Below are 18,768 nucleotides of genomic sequence, written 5' to 3'. Positions count from 1 at the left end.
TGATGTCCTTCATGGATGCATCTGCAGTCATAACAACTGGGTTGTCCTGTCGTCAGGCAGCCCTTCAGTCGGCCGGATTCCAAAGTCCGGGTCCGGCTTCGGCTGATGTCGCACTTCACCCGACGTCATCTCTGTTGGTCTTCGGGTATAAAGGCATCAGCCGGCCATTTTCCCAGTCTTTCTTGCCGTGGCCAAGCAGAAGCTGTTCGCAAGTGCCGGTCGGTCGGATCCAGAGATTACTTCTACCGAATACTACTTCGAAGACTTCTAAAGCTAAGTACCCCGTTGGGGACTCTTTCTTGCCTCAGCCGATGTCAGAAAAAGTTAATAATTGTTTAACCTGTGGGAAACAAATACCTCATAAAGATTTCCACTCTTATTGTCTGCCTTGTTTAGGCCCAGCCCACGACGTAGCAGCCTGTTCGCCTGTGCTTCTTTCAACCGACGCTTAGGCGCCGGTCGGAGTTTGCTGAACAGTTTTTCGGTTCTGATTTTGCGTACATTATGCCGCCGGATCCTCCGACTACCCAATCTGCCAAAAACGCAAAGATAAAGACCGACACTCGCGGTCCGCGGTTTCGCTGAAACCATGGTTAAGCAAACGCGAGTGTCTCGGTTTCGGCGAAACCGAGAAAACTGATCAAAGTACAGCTGAATCTATCTCTACAACTGAGGCCCCTGCTACCATTCTTGAATCGGCCTCAGAAATTATACCCACTACGGTGGATGCCACTGACTTATCAGACACCATTCCCTTGGATGTCTCTACCCCAGCACGTGGTGCTGCTAGGCCTCCAGCAGCCATGTACATTAAGGCCTTCGCCAGGGCTAAAGCAGCCAAGACTACTAAAACAGTGCCTGTTAAACCCCCTTCAACCAGGCCCTCCTCTAGTTCTCAAATGCTTACTCTGGCAGAAGATTTAATTTCATTAATTAGAGGATCTCAGTCTCACCCAGACAGGGCCTCTCAACCCCCAGAGAAGAGGCCTAGGGCAGAGCCCCCTGAGCCAGTGTCATCTGATGATTCAGCCGATGAATCAGACATAACTGACCAGCCAGAGGCTCCTTTCTCTAATTTTGAAGACTCTGATGCTGAAGAATCCATTCCAGCTGCTTCCCCACTAGAAGAATTTTCCTTTGGGGAAACCTTACATGCCATGCGAGAGCAGTTCCAGTGGCAGCAACAGGATTTTTCAGACTCCAGAAAAAGACTTAGGACTTTTCTGCACCTTCCACAACACAGGCCCTTAGCTATACCTCCTGTTCTCTCTGTGGTGGATGATGCTTTCAATGATGTCTGCTCCGCTCCAGATTCTTTACCTCCAGCCCCTGCCAAACCAGACAGATTTTACAGGGTGCCAGACACTCATCACCACCTTTACAAGGCCCCTCTTGCAGACCCCGAAACTATATCCCAGGGTCCCAAGGCAGTAGCCGCGACCATAGCTAAAAACCCTATTCCTTCTGAAAGGGAAGCAAGGTCATTAGACAGATGGGGCAAAAAGGTCTACACTTCAGCTACTCTCTCAGCTAGAGCTTTAAACTGTCAGTTTCACATGATACAATACCAAGAGTTTATGCTTGATCAGTTAACTAAAAAACTAACCACTGATGAATCTCTCGATAAGAAATATGTATTAGAAATGGTAAATAACATACAACAGGTTAGTAACCATTCCTTAAAATGTGGCTATGATGCACTGGAGGCTTCATTTAGATCAGCCATGACTGGCACAGTGATAAGAAGGCATGCATGGCTAAAGGAGCAAGCTTTACCGGATCATGTTAAAGCAAAGTTACTAGATGCTCCTATGGATAAGACAAGTTTGTTTGGTACACCTGCCCAGCAGGTTATGAAGAAAATGGAAGAAAAGGCAAAATCCGTTCAAACGGTTAAAGATTTCTTGCAGGTTCAATCCCCAAGGTTTAGCAGGAACTGGCCTGCCAAAAATTGGTCCTTTCCTGACTCCACAAGATCTCAAAGGGGCAGAAACAGACGTTCCAGAGGCAGAAACAAATCCAGAGGAGGTGCCTACAGAGGACGACAGTGGCAAGGTAACAACAGAGGCACAGACACAACCACTGCCACTACATCAACACAACCATAGTGACTTAATCCTAAATCCGCCTACCAGGGAACAAATAGCAGCTCCTCTAGGCGGAAAGTTAACCTTATTTTCAAAAAACTGGCACTATATAACAAAAGACAAGTGGATTTGACCAACCATAGATCAAGGATACTGGTTCCACTTCCACACTTTACCAATCAAAAGAGGAATGCCAAATCTACCTCCAAATCAAAAAACAGAGGCTCTACAGCAGATAATGCAGTTAGCAAACATGAGAGCTGTGGAAAAAGTGCCAACTGCAGAGCAAGGAAAGGGGTTCTACTCAAGACTATTCCTAGTTCCAAGAAAGGAAAAAAGTTGGAGACCAATTCTCGACCTGTCCGCCTTAAATACATACATCATTGTCCCAAAATTCAAAATGCTGACCCTACAGCAACTTCTTCCCATGCTGGGCAAGGAGTGTTGGCTGGTAACTCTAGATCTCAAGGAGGCATACCTGCACGTCCCCATTCGACCAATCTGCAGAAGATACCTCAGATTTCTTGCAGGATCAGAGCACTATCAATTCTCAGCATTGCCCTTTGGCTTATCTACTGCCCAGAGTATTCACAAAATGCCTGGCATCAGTAATTGCCCATTGCAGACTACAGGAATACAAATTTACCCATACCTGGACGACTGCCTGCTACAAGGGACAACAAAAGCAAGCTGACAACAGATTTACAAAGGGTCATTTACTTGCTACAAGCACTGGGATACACATTCAATCTACAAAAGTCAAGGCTGATACCATCCCAAACAAGGACATTCTTGGGCTGAATTGGACACAGTAAAACAAATGGCATTCCTAACTGCAGAAAACAAAAGAACTCCCTCTTTACTTCTTGGCACTAACAAAGCTGAACAAGTTAACAGCAAGAAAAGTACTGCAGGCCTTGGGCTTCATGGCATCATGCATAATCCTGGTCCCACTTGCCAGACTACATATGAGAAAACTACAGTGGTACCTAAAGAATTTATGGTCCCAACACAGTCACAGCCTAGAAACAGAAATCCCACTAATTCCATGCTTAAAACAGGAGTTCCTATGGTGGGCTCAGGCATGCCAGACAAACCCAGGCCTACCCTTTCGCAGATGTCGAGCAAGCCAGACCATCACAACAGACGCTTCAGACCTAGGATGGGGGGCCCACATGCTGGACAAATGCGTGCAAGGATTGTGGACACAGGATCAACTTCACCTGCACATCAACCTAAAAGAAATGCTGGCAGTAAAACTGGCAATCCAAAGGTTCAGACCATTTCTCAAAGAGGGCCAGTTGATAAGGACAGAGACAACACCACAGTCATGTGGTACATCAACAAGCAGGGAGGCACTCATTCATACCCCCTATGCAGAATGACTTTGGAGCTGTGGAACCTGGCACTCAGCTACAACATCCAGTTACAGGCAATTTTTGTACCGGGAAAAGAAAATATTCTAGCAGACATATTAAGCAGAACCACATCGGATGCCCACGAATGGAAACTGCACCCGGACATTTTCAAGACCATCTCAAAGAAATGGGGAATGCCTCAGATAGATCTATTTGCATCACCTCTCAATCACCAGCTCAAAAAATTCTGCACAAGGACACTACACCCACTGGCATGGAAAGTGGATTCGCTCTCCTTCAGCTGGAAAGGCCTGACAGCATATGCATTCCCACCTCTTCCCTTGATACACAAAGTATTACTAAAAATCAAGGAAGAACGTCCAAGGATAATCCTGATAGCTCCAAACTGGCCAAAACAACACTGGTACCCACTGCTGAGGAGCATGTCTCAGAACAATATGTGGCCAATACCCCTGATGCCTTTGATGCTAACTCAGAACAACTACAGCATCATACATCCATACCTAAAAACGTTGCAACTGACTGCATGGAACATCACATAGCAACAGCTAACCCAGAGCTTTCCCAAAGAGTTAAAGACATTATTCTTGAAGCACGCAGACCTTCAACAAGAAGGAACTATGCTGGAAAATGGAAAAGGTTTGTCATTTGGAGTACTGAAAGAGGAAAAGATGTGTCAAACATAGATATGCCTAACATTCTAGAGTATCTGGCCGAACTTCTTCATTCAGGCTTGTCCTACTCCTCCATCAAGATACATGCATCAGCTATTTCAGCAGAATACAGCTTTGATCCACCTGTTTTTTCGCACCCTTTGCTCAGGCAGTTCCTCAGAGGAATCAATGTAAAACCTCCAAGGAAACCACCTTTGCCAGCTTGGGACTTAAACTTTGTGCTAGAAAAGTTGACACTATCACCCTTTGAACCAGCAGCAACAGCAGACCTACAACACCTGTCATGGAAAACTGCTTTCCTACTGGCAATTACTTCAGCAAGGAGGGTTTCAGAGCTACAGGCCTTAATGGCAGTGCAACCCTTCCTAATCTTCCACCAAGATAGAGTGTCCATGAGGACTAATCCTACATTTATGCCTAAGGTGGTATCCAGAGTGTCTTTAAACCAGGCAATCCACCTACCTACCTTCTTTCCCAACCCACAAAACAGAGGGGAAAGAATACTGCATACCTTGGATGTACATAGACAGCTACGCTGCTACTTGGACAGAACAAAAAATAGCAGAAAGACTGACCAACTTTTTGTAGCCTATGCAACAGGAAGGGAAGGAAAAGCTATTTCCAAACAGACAATCTCCAAATGGATAGGAAATTGCATACGATTCTGTTACTCCTTCCATGGAAAACCAATTCCACAGAACATAAGACCTCATTCTACAAGGGCAACAGCCACTACCACAGCCTTCTTACGAGGAGTGGCAACCAAAGACATTATTGAGGCGGCTACTTGGACCTCCGTGCATACATTTGCCAAGCATTATAACTTACCTCTATATTCCAGATCCCGAGCAGGGTTTGCCACCGCTGTACTGCAAGGGATCCTAAACACACCATAATCTAGTTTTATCCTCCTGCTCTAGTTGGCTATGGTATTCTACCCAGTTGTTATGACTGCAGATGCATCCATGAAGGACATAGTACAGTTTTGTACCTACCATAAATGTAGATGTCCGAACTGGATAGCATCTGCAGTCAGGATTACCCTCCCTCCTTCGCGTCTGTGGTACTCCTAGGGGATTTTACCCTCCTAATAGCTAGCTGTGGGGGGGAGTCTTTTATGGTGTATTTGTTTGTATATATGTACATACATGCTTATTTTTGTGTTTACCTCTATCTTTTTGGAAACATTGGCATCTATCCAAATTTTAGCCTCCAAGAGGGCTACTGGCATCTGGGGCAAGAAACACTGAGGAAAATGGCGTCTGCTGATGCCTTTATACCCGAAGACCAACAGAGATGACGTCGGGTGAAGTGCGACATCAGCCGAAGCCGGACCCGGACTTTGGAATCCGGCCGACTGAAGGGCTGCCTGACGACAGGACAACCCAGTTGTTATGACTGCAGATGCTATCCAGTTCGGACATCTACATTTATGGTAGGTACAAAACTGTAATTTGTATTTCGTGTGGGAAGCAAATACCTCATAAGGACTTTTCATTCTTACTGTATTCCTTGCCTAGGCCCTGACCACGACGTAGCTAGTTGTCGGTTTTGTGCTAGATTTAACCAACGCACTATTACGCGTAGGTATGATTTTGCATTCAGCTATTTTGGCCGAAGATTTAATTATACAATGTCGTCGGATAGCCATCCGACAACCGGAGTTCACAAAAAACACAAAGAAAAAGACAGGCTACTGAGGTCCAAAACCGACGACGAGGCTTCTCCTAAGCCAGTCGCCGGTTCTCAGAGGTGGTTTCGCAGCCCCTGAAGCCTGCTGCTTTAGAGTCACAGGCCGATACCGACACCCACGTGGAGTCGGCAAGGCCGCTAGAAGCTCAAAGTATTGGAGCCTCTGAGACTATTCCCTCAGATCCTCAGATGGGTCCAGAGCTGCTGAGCAGGCATCTGCTTCTGAGGGTGTATTCAGAGCTAAACAATTATGCATTAAAACGACTTCAGCTTCAAAGGCAAAGACTAAAGCACCTTTAAAGACAAAGAAACAAGTTCAACAGCCTCATGGACAGACTTCCATACCCAAAAAACAGATGCTCAAAATGGCCGAAGACTTAATTAGCTTGATCAGGGGTTCCCATCACCCGCCTAGGCAAGAGACAGACTATGAGTCTTTAGATCAGGTTTCCATTTCTTTTGATTCCTCTTCTGATCAGGAATATTCTCTACCTCCTATGAGGATTCTGATGCAGAAGAATCTCTTCCTTAGCTTCTCCTCCTGAGGACTACTCTTTTGGGGAAACCTTGCATACCATGAAGGGAGCATTTCCACTGGGAGAGCCAAGATTTTTCAGAATCTAAGAAAAGGCTCAGAGACTTCCTTTTACTACCTCAACACAGGCCTCTAGCTATTCCACCTGTGTTAGACATTGTAGATGTGTTTTCAGAGTCTAGTCTGACCCCTGACTCCTTACCTCCAGCTCCTGTTAAGCCGAACAGATACTACAGTGTTCCTGACTCTCTCAAATTCCTTTTCAAAAACCCTGCTGCATATCCAGAAACTGTTTCTCAGGGTCCCAAGGGGGGGGGGGGGTCAATGCTTCCACTGCAAAAACCCTACCCACTCTGTCAGAGATTCTAGGGCACTAGACAGATGGAGAAAAAAGATTTACACATCAGCTACCTTGGCTATAAGGGCCTTAAATTGCCAGTTTCATATGCTCAAATATCCGCAATATATCAAAACACTTATTGGTTAAACAGAAAATGTTGATAAATTCTGAATGTGCAGAAAACAAAGAAATGCAGGATTTATTGCTTGCAGCTGAACAAGTTGGAAAGCATACTTTGCAATGTGGTTTTGATTCTCTAGAGGCCTCCTGCAGGGCCGCTGTTACGGGTTCTGTCATTAGGATGCATGCTTGGTTAAAGGAACAAAATCTGCCTGATCATATCAAAGCAAAGTTATTAGGTGCTCCATTAGAGCATGATGCCCTGTTTGGTGTTAAGGCAGAAGAGGTGTTAAAGAAAATGGAGGACAAAGCTAAATCTATAAAAATGGTCAAGGAATTCTTACAGGTGCAGCCTCCTAGGTTTAGCAGACACTGGCCTGCAAAGAATTGGTCCTTTCCAGTGTCAGACAGACCTCAAAGGGGCAGATCCAGACGCCCTAGAAGGCAGATCCCAGCCACAAGGTTTGTACAGATCTAAGCAATGGTGTGCTTCTACCTCCAAAAACGGAGAGGACAAATCACAACCATACAGGAAACGGTCCCAATGACTTCCCCCTGCCTGTACCAAGCACTTATCTTCTGGCAGCACCCTTAGGGGGAAAACTAGCACTTTCTTTCTCGAAATTGGCACATTATTACCCAGGACAAATGGGTCCTAGACAGTGTCACAAGGCTACAAGTTTCACTTCCATACCCTGCCAAGGACAAACGGTTGGCCAGACCTGCCAAAAAATCAATGGGCAGAGGCTCAAAAACAAGTTGCATCTCTCATGCACATGGGGGCTATTCAACAAGTGCCACAGCAAGACCAAGGACAAGGATTTTACTCTACTGTTCTTGGTACCCAGAAAGGGCAAAGTGTGGAGACCAATTCTGGACCTATCTGTTTTAAACACTTACCTGGATATATCCAAATTCAAGATGTTGACCTTGCAGCAGCTTCTGCCCATGCTGGGCAGCAAGGCTTGGCTCGTGACTGTAGACCTAAAAGAGGCATACCTGCATGTCCCAATCAGACAATCATGCAGAAGATACTTCAGATTCAAAGCTGGCTCAAAGCATTACCAATTCTCTGCACTGCCCTTTGGCTTATCTACTGCGCCCAGGGTCTTCACAAAGTGCCTGGCACCAGTAATTGCTTTCCGCAGACAAAGAGGAATACAAATATATCCTTACTTGGACGACTGCCTCATTCAAGCAGAGAACAAGGACATTCTACTACAGCATCTGGCATTTGTGAAGAAACTTTTAACATGCCTAGGGTACATTGTCAACGAAAAGAAATCAAAACTAGTACCCTCGCAAGAGGTAATATTCCTGGGTGCAAGCTTAAATACAACTGCCCAGATGGCTTATCTCACGCCAGACAAACAAAGACAACTGACTACCTATTTCAAGGAAATGGCAACAAAGGCCCAGTTATCTGCAAGAAAAATTCTGCAGGCTTTGGGCTTAATTGCATCCTACTAATTTCATATGCAAGACTGCACATGAGGAAACTTCAATGGTAACTAAAAAGTGTCTGGACACAACATTGCCACAGCCTGGAAACAATGAATGTTCATAGTGTTTCACTGTTTCATTCATTACACTTGGGTTATCCTGCTGGCAGGCGACCCGAGTTCCAAAGTCTTGGTCCGGCGTCGGTTGCTGTCGCATCTTCCCTGACGTCAGTGCGCCAGGGGTATAAAAGTTGCAACCGGCGCCATTTTCTTCAGTCTTTCTTGACCCGCGGTGCCCGAAGCAAAAGCAGTTCGCAAGTGCAGGTCGGCCGACTCCTGAGATTTTCAAAATTGAATTTCAGAACCGAAGTCTTCAATAAAGCTAAGTACCCCGTTGGGGGAACTTTTTTCTTGCTCCAGACCGATGTCAGTAAAAGTTAATTGTATTTCTTGTGGGAAGCAAATACCTCATAAGGACTTTCACTCTTACTGCATTCCTTGCCTAGACCCTGACCACAACGTCAATAGTTGTCGGCTTTGTGCTAGATTGAATAAACGCACTATCAAACGTCTGATTTTGCCTTACATTATTTTGGATGACTATTTAATTATATAATGCCGTCGGAACAACCGACGACCGGAATGTACAAAAAACGCAGAGACAAAGAAAAAGACAGGCATCCGAGGTCCAAAACAGACGAAGCCTCTTCTAGGCCAGTCGCCGGTTCTCAGTGAGGCGCTTTCGCAGCCCCTGACACTTGCTACCTCAGAGCCACAGGCCTTAACCGACAGCCACGTGGAGACACCGAGGCCTGTGGAAACTCAAGGTATTAGGCCTACGGAAACTATACCCTCAGATGGGTCCGAGCCGCTGAGCAGGCACCGGCTTCTGAGGGTGTTTTCAGACCTTCACAGCTTACAATTAAGGCTACTACAGCAGCAAAGGCAAAGTCCAAAACACCTTTAAAGACAAGGAAACAAGTGCAGCATTCTCCAGAACAGTCATCCATGCCAAAGAAACAGATGCTTAAAATGGCCGAAGACCTTATTACTTTAATCAGGGGCTCCCATCCCCGTCTTGACAAAAGGCCTTGGCAAGACACTGATTATGATTCCTCTAATCAAATTTACATTTCCTCTGATTTTTCTTCTGGTCAGGGCTATTCTCTCTCCTCCCTATGAGGACTCTGATGCTGAAGAGTCCATTCCTTCAGCCTCACCGCCTGAGGATTATTCTTTTGGGAAACCCTGCACACCATGAGGGAGCATTTCCATTGGGAGAGCCAGGATTACTCAGAATCCAAGAAAAGGCTCTCAGATTTCCTTTTATTGCCTCAGCACAGGCCCCTGGCTATCCCCCCTGTGCTTGATATTGTAGATGATGTTTTTTCTGAATCCAGTCTGTCTCCAGATTCTTTACCCCCTGCACCAGTAAAGCCAGACTGGTACCACAGGGTCCTTGACTCTCATAAATTTCTTTACAAAAACCCCACTGCAGACCCAGAAACTATTTCTCAGGGTCCTAAAGGGATTAAAGCTTCCACTGCTAAAAATCCTGTCCCATCAGATAAGGTTTCTCGAGCTCTGGACAGATGGTGGAAAAAAGTTTACACTTCTGCTACTTCAGCTGTAAGCGCTTTAAACTGTCAAGTTTCACATGCTTAAATATCAACAGTATCTCATGTCATTGTTAAAGCAGAAAATGGTTGCAAATATAGAAAGTCCTGACAGTAAAGAAATGCAGGATTTATTGCATGCAGTTGAACAAGTGGGAAAGCATACTCTGCAATGTGGTTTTGTTTCATTAGAGGCTTCTTGTAGAGCCGCAGTTACAGGCTCAGTTATTCGAAGACATGCTTGGTTGAAAGAACAAAGTTTACTTGACCATGTTGAAGTAAAATTATTGGATGCTCCTCTACAGCATGATACTTTGTTTGGTGTTAAAGAAAATGGAGGATAAAGCAAAGTCAATGCAAACGGTGAAAGATTTCTTACAGGTTCAACCACCTAGATTTAGCAGAAACTGGCCTTCAACAAATTGGTCCTTTCCAGACAGGCCACAAAGGGGCAGATACAGACGCCCAAGAGGCAGATCTCAGCCCCAAGGCTCCTACAGACCTAAACAATGGGGTGCTTCAGTCCCCAAAGGAGAAGACAAATCAAAACCTTACAGGAAACTGTCACAATGACTTCCCCTGCAAATGCCGAGCTCTTACCAATTGACAGCACCCCTAGGGGGAAAGCTAGCACTTTTCTCAAAAAATTGGCACATGATCACCCAAGACCAATGGGTGCTGAATATAGTTTCTCAGGGGTACAGGTTCCACTTCCACACGCTTTTAAAACCAAAAGGTATGCCAAACCTGCCACAAAACCAATGGGTAGAGGCACAAAAACGGATTGCTGCTCTTATGGATACGGGAGCTATTCAAAAAGTTCCACAAGAAGAACAGGGACAAGGGAGTTTACTCAAGACTTTTCTTAGTACCCAGAAAAGACAACGCCTGGAGACCAGTACTGGACCTGTCCATTCTAAATACTTTCCTGGATGTTCCAAAATTCAAAATGTTAACACTGTAACAACTTCTGCCCATGCTGGGCAAGGAAGCTTGGCTAGTTACTTTGGATCTCAAGGAGGCATACCTGCACCTCCCAATCAGACAATTGTGCAGAAGATACCTCAGATTTATAGCAGGCTCAATGCATTACCAATTCTCTGCACTGCCCTTTGGCTTATCCACTGTGCCCAGGGTCTTCACAAAATGCCTTGCACCAGTAATTGCATTTTGCAGGCAAAAAGGAATTCATATATACCCCTACTTGGACGACTGCCTTATTCAAGCAGAGAGCAAGGACATTCTTCTAAAGCACCTGGTGTTTGTAAAAAGATTGCTAATTTGCCTAGGTTACACAGTAAACGAAAAGAAATCAAAACTAGTGCCCTCTCAAGAGATGATATTCTTGGGTGCAAGCTTAAATACAACTGTCCAGATGGCTTATCTCACGCCAGACAAACAAGGGCAACTGACTCATTACTTTCAAATGATGGCAACAAAAGACCCAGCTCCCTGCAAGAAAAATTCTGCAGGCCCTGGGTTTCATGGCATCCTGCATTCTACTAATTCCATATGCAAAACTGCATATGAGGAAACTACAGTGGTAGCTAAAAAGTGTTTGGACTCAGCATTGTCACAGCCTAGAGACCATCATAACTTTGATTCCCTGCCTACAACAGGAGTTTCGAGGGTGGTCCCAGGCCTGTCACCACAACAAGGGACAGCCTTTCACCTTACCTGCAGCCAGGCAGACAATAACAGATGCATCGGATTATGCCTGGGGAGCACATATGGCAGGAAAATGTATTCAGGGCATGTTGCCCAAGGAACAAATGCATCTTCACATCAATCAGAAAGAGATGCTAGCTGTACAGAATGCCCAGCCTTCAAGGACCTAATACATCCAGGGCAACTATTAATAAAGACGGACAATACCACAGTTGTGGTACATAAGCAAGGGGGCACACATTCCTACCCTCTATGCAGACAAGCCATGACTTTGTGGAACACAGCACTGACCTACCAGGTACATCTGCTAGCAGAATTCCTGCCAGGAACAAAAAATACACTGGCAGACGAACTAAGCAGAAATCTCATGGATCCTCACGAATGGAAGCTAAATCCACAAGTGTTAAACATGATAACAAGGGAATGGGGACGCCCAGACATCTATCTTTTTGCCTCCCCTCACAATTACCAAATGCAGAAATTTTGCACAAGGACTTATCACTCTCAAGCATGGAAAGTGGATGCTCTATCATTCAGCTGGAAAAACGTGACAGTCTATGCCTTCCCTCCGATGCCTCTTCTCACCAAGGTGCATCTAAAAGTCAAACGAGAGGCCAAAAATGATCCTGATTGCACCAGACTGGCCACGCCAGCACTGGTACCTAAAGACACTGTCCCAAGGACCACCTTGGCCTCTACCTCAAATCCTTCATCTTCTGACACAGCAAAACATTCAGATTCTGCACAGTCAACTCAGAACCTTAAACCTGGCAGCATGGCAGATAATGTAGCCAGTCGGACTGCACCTCTCTAAAGGTGTCATGGATGTAATTTTGGAAGCCAGGAGTTCCAGCACTAGGAAATCTTATGCAGAAAAATAGAAGAGATTCTGTGCTTGGAACCAGGCACAAGGGCTCAACTCACTGGTCCCTAATATACCTCAGATTTTACAATACCTGACTGAGATGTTGGACAAAGGCCTATCTCTTTTTTTTTCTTCTTTTAAAATCCATGCCTCTGCCATTTCAGCTCATTACAATATGGATCCTCCTATTTTTTCACATCCTCTACTACGACAGTACCTCAGAGGGGCAAAGAATAGAAGACCCCCTAGGAGAGCACCAGTACCTACTTGGGACCTCAATTTTGTTTTAGATAAACTAACACTGCCTCCATTTGAACCAGCCAGCACTGCTGATCTAAAATACTTGTCATGGAAAACTGCTCTGCTCCTAGCAATAACTTCAGCAAGAAGAGTCTCAGAGTTACAGGCATTGATAGCTGTGGAACCTTTCCTCATCTTTCATCAGGATAGGGTTTCTCTCGGGACAAACCCAACATTCATGCCAAAAGTGGTTTCCAATGTGGCCTTAAATCAAACAATTCATTTGCGTACTTTCTACCCAAATCCCCAGAATAAAGGGGAAAAACTTCTGCACGCTTTGGATATACACAGGCAGCTACGTTTTTATTTGGACAAAACAAAAGCTTTCAGAAAAACTGAGCAACTGTTTGTAGCATATGCTGCAGGATCACAAGGAAAGCCTATTACAAAGCGGACAATCTCCAAATGGATAGGACACTGCATCCGCTTCTGTTATGCACAACATGGCAAATCTGTGCCTAAGGGCATTAGGCCTCATTCCACCAGAGCAGCAGCCACTTCAGCAACTTTCCTCCGAGGGGTACCAACCAAAGACATTTTAGAAGCTGAAACCTGGAGCTCAGTGCACACTTTTACCAAGCACTACCACCTACCTCTCTATTCCAAATCCAAAGCAGGCTTTGCTACTGCAGTTCTGCAGGGCTTGTTAGCCTCGCCAAATCCAATCTAGACCCAGCCACCCAACCTCAGCTTTGGGATTCTACCCAAGTGTAATGACTGCAACTGTGAAACACTATGAACATAGTACAGTTGTGTACCTACCATAACTGAACATGTTCAAGTGTATTCACTGTTGCAGTCCAGGTTACCCACCCACCATCCCCCTCTTTGCTGGGACTATTCTGTACTTCTCGACTGTATACCACCTATGTGGTGCATTTGCTTGTAGATGAAGGAAATGTTTATAGTATTATATGCATGGTTGTTTGGCATATTTTTATCTTTTCAACCTTCCTATCTGGGGGCACCTGACATCTGGGGCAAGAAAAACTAAAGAAAATGGCGTCGGTTGCAACTTTTATACCCCTGGCGCACTGACGTCAGGGAAGAAGCGACAGCAACCGATGCCAGACCAAGACTTTGGAACTCGGGCCGACTACGGGTCGCCTGCCAGCAGGATAACCCAAGTGTAATGACTGCAACAGTGAATACACTCTAACATCTACATTTATGGTAGGTACACAACTGTACTTTTCTCTCATTCCCTGCCTGCAACAGGAGCTTCGATGGTGGGCAAAGGCTTGTCACCAAAACAAGGGGCAGCCATTCTCAATACCCCCAGCCAGGCAGAACCTTATAACGGATGCATCAGATTGTGCCTGGGGTGCCCACATGACAGGAAGAGGTATTCAGGGCATCTGGTCCGCAAACTAAATGCATCTGCATATCAATCAAAAGGAGATGCTAGTTGTTCAAAATGCCCTGATAGCCTTCAAGGACCTAATTCATCCGGGACAACTTCTGATAAAGACAGACAACACCACGGTCATGTGGTACATAAACAAGCAGGGGGGCACTCGCTCTTACCCCCTTTGCAGACTACCATAGCTTTATAGGACACAGCATTGACTTACCAAGTTCATCTGCAGGCACAATTCCTGCCAGGAAAGGAAAATACTCTGGCAGACGACCTAAGCAGAAACCTCATGGATCCCCACGAGTGGCACCTGGATCCACAAGTCTTCAGCATGATAAAGAAATGGGGACGCCTGGACATAGATCCTGTTTGCCTCCCCTCACAACAATCAACTAAAAAGATTGTGCGCAAGGACTTATCACAGACCAGCATGGAAAGTGGACACCTTATCTTTCATGGAAAGTAGACGCCTTATCTTTCAGCTGGACAAACCTATCAGTATATGCCTTTCCTCCACTGCCCCTCCTCCCCAAAGTACTACTAAAGGTCAGACAGGAGAAACCAAAAATGATTCTGATTGCCCCAGACTGGCCATGCCCGTACTGGTATCCAATCTTAAGGAACTTGTCTCAATGCCCAGCCTGGACCTTACCTCAAATACCTCATCTACTGTCCCATCAAAACAATCAGATTCTGCACAGCCACCTCAGGACCCTAAACCTGGCAGCATGGCGGATAATGTAGCCATACAAAACACACCTCTCAGTAAAGCTGTGATGGATGTTATTTTAGAAGCCAGAAGGCCTAGTACTAGAAAATCCTATGCTGGAAAATGGAAGAGATTTTGTGCTTGGAACCAAGCTCAAGGAACTGATGCAGCTGTCCCATATATTCCTCAGATTTTGCAATACTTAACTGAGATGCTGGACACAGGCCTATCTTTCTCGTCAATTAAAATCCATGCCTCTGCCATTTCGGCTCATTACAATACAGAACCACCACTCTTTTTCTCATCCTTTATTAAGGCAGTACCTCAGAGGAGCCAAAAATTTAAGGCCTCCAAGGAGAACACCAACACCTGCGTGGGACCTCAATGATATCGTATAAAAACTCACCTTACCTCCCTTTGAGCCAGCTGCTACTGCAGATATAAAGGTTTTATCTTGGAAAACAGCTCTGCTCCTAGCAATAACTTCTGCAAGACTAGTGTCGGAGCTACAGGCTCTCATGGCTGTGGAACCCTTTATCATTTTTTATCCGGACAGGGTGTCTCTGAGGACAAACCCTACATTTATGCCTAAGGTAGTATCCAGTGTAGCCCTTAACCAAACTATTCATTTGCCAACTTTTTATCCAAATCCACAGAACAAGGGGGTGAATATTCTGCATTCTTTGGACGTACACAGACAACTTGGATTCTACTTGGATAAAACCTAAAGTTTTCAGAAAGACAGAACAATTACTAGTGGCAAATGCTGCAGGATCACAAGGAAAGGCTGTAGATTATTTCAAAGTGGATAGGTCACTGCATTCATTTCTGCTACTCTCAGCATGGCAAACCTGTGCCTAAAGACATTAGGCCGCATTCAACCAGAGCTGCAGCCACTTCTGCAGCCTTTCTCAGGGGAGTACCAACCAAAGACATTAGAGGCTGCTACTTGGAATTCAGTGCATACCTTTACAAAACATTACAGTTTGCCACTTTACTCTAAATCCAGGGCAGGCTTTGCCACTGCAGTTCTGCAGGGCCTCCTAGCCGCCCCTAATGCTATTTAGTTCCATCCTCCCATCCATAGCTTTGGGAATCTACCCAAAGGTAATGACTGCAACAGTGAAACACGAAGAACGTAGTACAGTTGTACACTTGCCATAAATGTAGATGTTATAGTGTATTCACTGTTGCAGTCCTGGTTACCCACCCAGCATCCCCCTTATTTTTGCTGGAACTTATATTTCCTTCTCTGATCTATATAGCCTATGTGGTGTATTTGCTTTATAGATGAAGGTAAGGTTTATTTTGATGCATGTATGTGTTACTTAAATATATTTAGCATACCCTTTTGGGGGCACCTGACATCTGGGGCAAGAAAAACTGAAGAAAATGGCATCTGCTGCATCTTTTATACCCCTGACGACCTGACGTCAGGGAAGGGGCAACAGCAACCGACGCAGGACCCAAGACTTAGGAATTCAGGCCGACTGAGGGCAACCTTGCCAGCAGGGTAACCCAAATGTAATGACTACAACAGTGAATACACTCTAACATCTACATTTATGTTAAGTGTACACAACTGTACTTTTTGGCTCCAGTCAGGAATCTTCCCAAATGACAAGATTAGCAGAGCTGTAGGTTTGGGATAAAATGTACGCTGCTGATATCCTGACCTTTTAATATATTGTCTTCCCAACAGACCTTGTTGAAGCAGATGAGGACCAAGGTGGAGGGGACTGAAGATATGAAGCAGGAGTTGTTGGACTTGTGTAATCTGTCCTGCCAGGTCACACTCCTAAGAAATGTACCGACCAATACTGTGGATGCCTGGTTGAGCCCCCCCCCCAAACTAGACTATGTGAAGTCATGGAGCATTAACTTATTGGTATGCAAGGATTTCCTCTTCAGGCCTGCTGCTCAAGATGTGTACAAGAAACCAGAGAAGAGCACAGCAACCCTATCTATTACCAAGATTTTGCAGACCTTTGTACAAAAGGAATCTTCTTTCCAAAACTTGGCTGTCAAATCCCAGGCAGGAACCCATCATATTTGGTGGGGGCAGTGCAGTATAAGAGTGGCAAGCTAACCACAAAGGGAAGCCCAAATTTCCCTTTGGACAGACACAACCCCATGTACCTGTCTGTGAGACCATTCACATTAAAAGATGGCTTCTTATCTTGACAGCACTTATCCATATTGTCATTTCCACTTCTTAGTGTAACAGCTTCACTCTCCCAAACACCTTTATTGAATTATCACTTGTGAGACAGGCAAATTTACATTCCTATAAAAGTAATCAAACTATAGTAACATAACAAACATTACAATACTACAGGCAGGAATGTAATAGATTTTTTTTTTACAAGAAACATCTTTACTAAACCATCACTTACTACATAGGCAATCCATACATTTATGTAAATGAAAACAAACCACACATAGACAGTTCTAGTCACAAGCATTTTACATCACAAATCATACTGGCATACACCCAGTTGCAAACCTTATAATAAACATAAGATGTTATGTGATCCTATCTCGCCTACATTCTGACTGATGGGTTCGGAGCCGATCCCTCGGCTCCGACTCGGCACGCTTATGCCAAAGAGCGAAGTCTCTTATTGGCTGAGCTTACTATATCCCAGGATGCACCACTACCAGTCCCCCAGATCTCGTTTGCCGCTAACTTGCGAAGACGTGGTCTCGAGCTGGCTGAGCTGAGTAGTATTTATTTACTAACTTTTTTCTGTCAGAATTTTGCTGTTCTTGTCATAAAAAGCTGTTTTAACGGCTATTCTTCACTTTTGTGTGTGTTTGGAGTTTTGTGAGAAACTTTGTAGTGTGATTGGGCGTTGATTTTGATTTCAGGCCTCCTTCATCTTAGGGCCTTCCCGGTCAGTCAACCCCCCCTTAAACCTTAGAGGGTTTCAAAGTACCCTTGACTTAATTGTTACGGATTGTTTACCTAATCGGCAGCTGTAAACCGATTTTTAGGTAGTGTCAGTTTGATCAGAAAATCAAGTGGATAGTGTTGTTTTTTCTGTCAGGGATTACCGTTTTTTTTTTTTTTTTGCTATAATGTCTCAGAATCCTAGGCCTTCGGGCTTCAAAAAATGCACCAAATGTAATTTTAAAATGTCAATCACAGATGACCACTCTCTCTGTGTTTATTGTTTGGGTGCAAAACATTTACAAGAGTCATGCAGCGTGTGTCACGCTTTTTCCTCGAGGGTCCTCCAGGAGAGGAAAAATAAACTCATTCTTAAAGGCTTAATAAAACTCTCCTTTGAAGAAGCTCTAGCATCCTCTCCTTCTCCAGCTAAAAAGAAAAAGGCGTCTGCTCCGACCAGTCCGTCGGATCCGGCCGCCAAAAGACATAGGCAGGCTTCTTCGGCTCCAAGGACTTCGGAGCCGAGGGCGGAACGGTCTGCCTCGATGCCACCGGTCTCGACTCCTCTGGCTTCGGAGCCGATGGCTGGGGCATCGAGAGGCGGGTCACCTTCGTCGGCTCCATTGGTCTCGGAGCCGACAAGGGTTGCCCGCTCAGACACTTCCTCCTCGGCGCCGAAGTCCTCCTCGGCACCGATGGAAACTAGTGTGGGTATTCCTTCGGCGCCGATAGTCATCGAGTCGCCTCGGAGCCGGTCCCCTAGCCCTTTGGGGCCGTTGGAGAGGCCATCTCGAACCCGTTCAGTATCCTCTAAGTCATCGAGGATGTCGGATTCGGATATAGACAGGGTGCTCCAAAGACTGTTCCAGTCCCCAGTCTTTCAAAAATTTGTTTCGGCTCCGACCCAGTTGGCTTCAGAGCCGATAGCCCATGCCCATCCCATTGCTATTCCTCCTCCGACCGCTTCGGCTCCGTCGGAGCAGGTGCTGTTGGAGCCGGTGGAGATCTTAGGGTCGGCTCCGACCCTTACTCCAACCCGGGCCTTCGGGTCCGAGTTTGGTACACGGACTTCTTCGGCTGGACCGGGGTGA

The 18,768-nt window shown here is 45.4% G+C and overlaps 1 protein-coding gene across 5 annotated transcripts in view; it reads left to right on the top strand.

Annotated features, from left to right (window-relative positions):
- The window catches only part of PNISR (PNN interacting serine and arginine rich protein), an 873,711-nt gene that overhangs the window by 112,248 nt on the left and 742,695 nt on the right, over window positions 1–18,768 (top strand). The gene's annotated exons all lie outside the window — the stretch shown is intronic.

The sequence above is a fragment of the Protopterus annectens genome, chromosome 1.part0 (assembly GCF_019279795.1).
Source record: "Protopterus annectens isolate FY-2018-M chromosome 1.part0, PAN1.0, whole genome shotgun sequence".
NCBI classification, from domain to species: domain Eukaryota; kingdom Metazoa; phylum Chordata; order Ceratodontiformes; family Protopteridae; genus Protopterus; species Protopterus annectens.
Note: the sequence above shows the minus strand (reverse complement) of the source record. Positions and strands in the feature narration are given on the sequence as shown.